Consider the following 6,355-nt stretch of genomic DNA (forward strand, 5'->3'; position numbering starts at 1 on the left):
TTGTCCATGATCTAATGGAGGATTTACAAGTTGCATTTAGTTATTCCAGATGTTTAAATCTGCAACAGTTCCTAAGCTTTACCTTGTCTTTCATAATACTGACATCGTAAAATACAGGCTAGGTGTTTTGTAGAACATCTCTCAATATGGATTTATAGTAGTTTTCCTCATGATTACATTCAGATTATGCATTTTTGTAGAAATGCTGTGTCCTTAATGCATCATATTGGAACACGTTTAGGATAGCTTTGTCCTAATATGACTTTATTAAGGTGGTGATAATTGTGCTGACAATTCCCAAATTTATTTCAGTCTTTTCCTCTAAACTGTATGCCACCATTGCTCCATTTAATCTATTTTTATTAGTCGAGGGCTCGTTTAAAAAGAAAATAGATCACATCTTCCTATATAAAACACTTCAGTGGCTTTCTACAGTATTTAGAATACAATCTAAACTCCTTACTCTATCTATATACAAGGCCTTGCATCATGTGCCCCTATATCCAAACACACCTTATAACATCCCTTGTTCCCCTTCTTCACTGTGCTTCAGCCACACTGGTTTTGAACAGGCCAAGCTCTCTCCTGCTCTATGACTTTCACTTGGTGTTTCTGCCGTCAAGAATGCTCTTCCCTCTGTTTATACTCATTGCATGGCAGTGCCAATTCATCTCTTGTATTGTTTTCTAGAAATAGCTCTTCTCAGAACTTAAGCCTGACTGCCACATTAAAAAAAAAGACGTCTTGCCTGTTTTTTAGCTCAGCTTTTTGTTTTCCTCAGACCTGTTATTACAATTGCAATTGTTTGACTCATTTTTCCGTCCACTTAGGTTGTAGTTTTGCATCAGTTGGAATAAGTTCCATGAGAGCAGGATCTTGGCCATCTTTTCTTAGCACAATACCTGATAAAGAGCTCAATAAGTGCGTAGTGAATGAATGAGTCTTTAGGCTCCGGTATCTGCTTTATAATTTACAAAGCAAAAGACATGAATGACGTTCATAGCAGTACTTTTGTAGTAATAGCCCCAAACTAGAAACTACCCAAAGGCGCATAAACAAGAGAATGGGTATACTGAGGAAGTCTAGCAATGGAGTCAACAACTACCTGGAACAACATGGATGATTTCATACACAGCAGTGAAATAAGTCAGACACAAAGACTATGTGCTGTGTGGTTTCATTTATATCAAGTTGAAAACAGGCAAACTCATCTGTGGGTGTTGAAAGTAATGACCCTGTTTACCCTTGGCGCAGGCAACAGTGGGCTGGAGCTGAAAAGGGACTTCTGAGATGCTGCTCTCGTTTCTTCATTGGGGGTTGGTTACGTGATGTGTTCAGCTGGTGAAAATTCAAAGCTCTACCCTTATGATTTGTGCATTTATTTTCCCCAAATATATGTTAACTTAAAAAAAATTTTTTTTTAAGTCCTCCAAATGTTCATCTTTATCCCGTTCCACAGAATCAAGTCCAAACTCCACAACCTAGCATTCACGGTCCTGCACAATCTCACCCTTCTGCCTCCGTAACTACAGGTCTCTCGGCTTTTCATGCAGTTGGGCTCCCTCTCCTAGAAAATGCTGCTCCCCTCTCCTAGAAATAGAAAGTGCTGCTTCCCCTCTCCATTGAGAAAGCGCGTCTTTGAGGAAGCATCTCAGGACCCTTTCCCAAGCGGCCCCAGGCGGTTTTCAGATTTCTCCGAAGCTCCAACATAAGGGCAAGGTAACTCTACGTCAGCCTGATCTACCTCGCGAGTTCGCGGGCATCCAGAAATAAGCAAGATCATTATTAGCAGCTAGTGACATAAACCACACGACCAGACGGAGCACACGCCGAGCTTCGGTTGGCCGGCCACGCCTTTTCCGGGACACGCAACCGTTTCGTCCAATCACGAGGAGGAAGGGCAACTGGTGAACGACGCCAGGATCCAAGATGGCGTCCTGGGCCCTCTCAGACGTTTGTACGGCGTCTCCCTGCGTAGCCAGACCCTTGCGGTAGGTCACCCCGCTAGTCAATCACCGAGAGGAAGGGTGCAACAGACGTGGCGTCGGGGGTCACTATTAAGCTTGGAAGTTTTCCGCAGGTCCTTGGCGGGATTTGTTTTGGGAGCTGTGTCCTCTTAAAGCCCATCCCCTCCGCGATTGCTCGTGGCAAGAGGTGGATGTGAGGGTCCGGGCGGGGACTCGGCTTCGGGTTCCTGCCATGAGGCACTGAGCGGAGAGATAGCCTGGTCCTGGTCCGGACTGAAGGACGCCCCCTTCCCCGAAGCATTTCCAGAGTTTCTGAGGGTGTCATACTGGCCAGGGCTGTCCACCTGCAACCAGCTGAACCCCAATATTCCTGTCAGCTTCAGCTGAGTAGATGTGTCTCGTGTTCCTTTCTTTTCTCTTTTTCTTTCTTTTCCTCAGTCACAGGGGATGGAGGTGTCAGCTTAGCAGACAAAATGTCTGGGGCCCAAAGTCTAAGCCTTTTCACGAAGTGAACCCAAAGCTACCTAGAACCCTGACTTCTTTTCTGGCTCCTGTAACCTTTGCGAGATGTGAACCAATCCCAGTTATGACCAAACTGGCATGACAGTCATGTGCATGCCTACTGGACATGGTGGACAGGTGCCTGCATATTTAGGAGTGAAAAAGTGTGTGTTACGTCTGTTTTCAAAATTTGCATCTGTGGAGCCCTGAAGCTGAGCCCAGTCGACCTGAGTTCACCAGGAATAACCCTGTAGTCCAACAAAGGCAGGTGCATTTGATTCATTGTAAGGGAGACTACATATCGGAGACACCATGGACCATTTAACCAAAGGAAAGGAAAAAGGGGGAGGTTTCATTCTTGCTGATAAAATTTCAGACGCCAAATTTTCTGAGTGTTTGATTTTAGAGAACAAAGTTTCTCAGTGAGTAAGAAAGCAGTAGTCCCTCAAAGGATAGGGTTATTATGACGTTCAACAGATGTAGCATGTTAGCAGAAATATTGTTTCCTGTTAACTTGACAGCTATCTTTATTTGTTGCTGCTTTTCCTGCCTGACGAATGGCCATGCAGACTTGACTTTCTTAATCAGCTCGGTACCTGGTCCCAAGCACTTTGCATTTACTGAAGACTAAGTCTGAGATAGCACTGTATGAGGCATTCAAGGGAGAAATTGCCTACCTGCACAGGTGTAGAGCAGAGCTGCAGAGATGGTTGGCTGAGTGGATGGATGTTCCCAGGTGACAGCAGCCAAATAACATCTTTGCTGCCCTCAACACTTGAACCTCATTTCCTTCCCCAGCATGAATCCTTCCCCTCTCCATCCTGGCCACTGTGCCTATCCATGTCCCACCTGGGGGCTGGAGAGAATCAGAATCCGACAGAGACACCCTGGAAAGGAACAAGAGCTTGCCTGGGCTGGCCCTGACGTGTATTCCTCAGGACATCAAGTATGTGTCAGGTCTTGGGGGACTGTGAGCCTTACATGTTTTGACAGAGTGGCTGGGATGCTCTCTGAGTTATTCAGTTTCTATAGCAGTACTCGGAACTTGCCCCAGGACAAATGTGTCTGCTGAACATATTTTTGGGTTTTGCTCTCTGTTTTATATGATTGTTTTATAAAGGTTTTCTCGTGTAAGTGGAGCTTGTACCTGTACTAGGGGAAGTGGATCCTGAGAACCTTTAATGCAGTAAGAGGTGGATGGGGGTAAGGAATATGACTGCAAATGGACATAGGGTTTCTTTCTGTGACTATATTAAAAACCACTGAACTGTATAGTTTAAATGGCTGAATTATATTGTATGTGAATGTATCTCAATAAAGCTGTTAAAGTTTTTTTTAAATGTGCATAGCTCTGACCTTTTGGTATTTGGTGTGAATGTCTGAAAAATAGTGAATGTGTTTATGTGTGAGCAGCAGTGGTGTTGGAAAGTACAAGTGGTTGTGTGTGTGTGTATGTGTGTGTGTGTGTGTGTGTGTAGTAAGGGTGGGTGGTACAGCCGTATTAGGGTATGGTGTGTAGGAGAGGCACAGGTGTGTGTGGTATGGGTGGGGGTAGCTGAGAAGGTGTAGTGTATGTGTGAGAGTGGGCGTGGCTTGTGAATGAGTGTGTGTGTAATCAGGAAGGGGGCAGACGTATCTGTGGTGGGACATGTCAGTGTGTTGGTGTGGTGTGTGTAGTGTTCCAAAGTGGACGCCAATTGAGGAAAAGTTGCCATGTCTTTTCCTCTCTTCAGCACAAGGACAGATAACCAGAGGCAGTTATTTCTAAGGATTATAGCCTCTGCGACTAATGGCTTCTTATTTAACCATCATCCTGAACACTTGTTTATTTGTTTTCCTGTAAGCAGAAGAAATGTGTTTTTTGCTACATATTTTGCTCAATGGGCTGTGAAGCCAGGAACCAAGATAAACAAACAAAATCAAGATCTTTGACACTCTTCACAACATCAACAACAGGCTGATAATTTATGATGGGCCCAGAAACCCAGAAAGTTGACATCGATTTACACTCCCAATAGGAGTGTGTGATGGAGCCCATATCATCCCCTACAGTGTAGTTTCATCCCTGACTATGGTTCTGAAATTCATAGAAAGGCGATGAAACTTTACCCCTGCAGAGAAGTCAAGTTCTAAGATAGTTGAGAGGCGAGTTTTAGGAACAAAATCGGCCTCTTGCAACACCACCACTTTTTTTTTTTTTTAAATGAAGAGAGCAGATGACAAAAAGCAAAAAGTAGAGGAGAGGCAAGAATAACAACAGACAGACTGGTAAAGATGGGTAAAGATGGTTGGTAGAATACAAACATGTCATTTTGAACCAGTTCACAGATGTGATGGTCAATTTTACGTGTCAACTTGGTTAGGCTACAGTCCTCAGTTATTCATTACTCTGAGTGTTGCTATGAAGGTATTTTGTAGATGTGATCAAAGCCCATAGTCAGTTGTTTTTAAGTAAGGGAGATGATCCTAGGTCATCTGGGTGAGCCTGACTAAATCAGTTGAAAGACCTTAAGGGTAGAGCCAAGGCTTCCCTGAGAAAGAAGAAATTCCACCTGTGGAGAGCAGCTGTAGCTCACACCTCAGAGTCGGCCCTTCCCAACAGCCTGCCCTGTGGATCTCAGGCTTGCCTGACCAGCCCCCATCATCGAATATGCCAATTTCTTGCAAAAACAGTCTCTTAACATGTATTTCCTACTGGTTCTATTTCCCTGGTTAAACCCTGACGGTTACACCAGACGTATCATATCATCTGGAAATAGCAAGTATCTAAAAGGTAAGGAACCTTGAAAAAAATTCCACAATACCATTATCTCACCTAAACAAAAATTAAAGCAGTTCCTTGATATCACTGAATGTTCAGATTACTAATTGTCTCATTATTTTATAGCATTAGCAATATTTTTGAATGAAGGATTCTTTTCCAACATCTTTAATTAGGGAGAAAAAGAAAAGAAAGCATGCAGCCTGGGAAGGGTTTTCTCTGTGGCTCCAGCAGAGGGCCTTCTTGTCTCATGTGTTTCAAAAGGAAAGATGTGTCTCATTTCTCTCCAACCTCAGTCTGAACTCAGCCCGGTGCTTACTTAGCAGAGAGTATGTACTTAGCAGACAAATGTATGATGAGTGAATGAATGAATAAGTAAATGGTTGAAAGAAATACTTTTTAAAACTTTTATTCATTGACTATACTAGGCACAGGGTAAGGGCTTAATTTTCCCTTTTCTCAACTATCCCATCAGATAGATATTATCCTCATTTTATACATGTGCAAATCAAGGGTCAAAGAGATTGAAAGATTTGTGAAGATCATAGAAGTAACTCAAATCCTTGAGTTAATCTAGATCTATAATTTTATTTTTTAAATGTCACATAGGACATACAGAAAGTGTATAAATGGTTGAAAAAGGATACACCTGTAACTACCACCCAGTTATAGAGTATGACTGTCACCCCAGAAGTCCTGTTGTTATGGACTAAATGTTTGTGTTCCCCAATATTCATATGTTGAAACCCTAACTCCCAAGATGGTGGCATTTGGACATGGGGCCTTGGGGAGGTAATTAGGGTTAGATGAGGTCGTGAGGTCATGAGGGGGTGCCCACCGATCATGATGGGATTAGTGCCCTTATGAAAAGAGACACTGGAGCACTCACTCTTTCTGCACAAGCACAGAGGTAAGGCCATGTGAGGACTCACGAGAAGGCAGCCGTCAACAAACCAGAAAAAGAGTTCTCACCAGGAATTGAATTGGCTGGCACCTTCATCTTGGACTTCCCAGCTTCCAGAACTGTAAAAAAATAAATCTCTGTTGATTAAGCCAACCGGTCTGTGGTATTTTGTTATGGCAACCCTAGCAGATTAATGCATCCCTTTTCAAACACAGTTCCTGT

The 6,355-nt window shown here is 43.3% G+C and overlaps 1 long non-coding RNA gene across 1 annotated transcript; it reads left to right on the forward strand.

Moving 5' to 3' along the window:
* The first annotated feature begins 1,910 nt into the window (after positions 1-1,910).
* Positions 1,911-3,805, forward strand: LOC117036622 (uncharacterized). The gene is made up of 2 exons (XR_004425419.1): positions 1,911-1,991; positions 3,267-3,805. It is a non-coding gene; the product is annotated as an uncharacterized LOC117036622 (long non-coding RNA).
* The last annotated feature ends 2,550 nt before the right edge of the window (positions 3,806-6,355 follow it).

The sequence above is a fragment of the Rhinolophus ferrumequinum genome, chromosome 17 (genome assembly GCF_004115265.2).
Source record: "Rhinolophus ferrumequinum isolate MPI-CBG mRhiFer1 chromosome 17, mRhiFer1_v1.p, whole genome shotgun sequence".
NCBI classification, from domain to species: Eukaryota; Metazoa; Chordata; class Mammalia; order Chiroptera; family Rhinolophidae; genus Rhinolophus; species Rhinolophus ferrumequinum.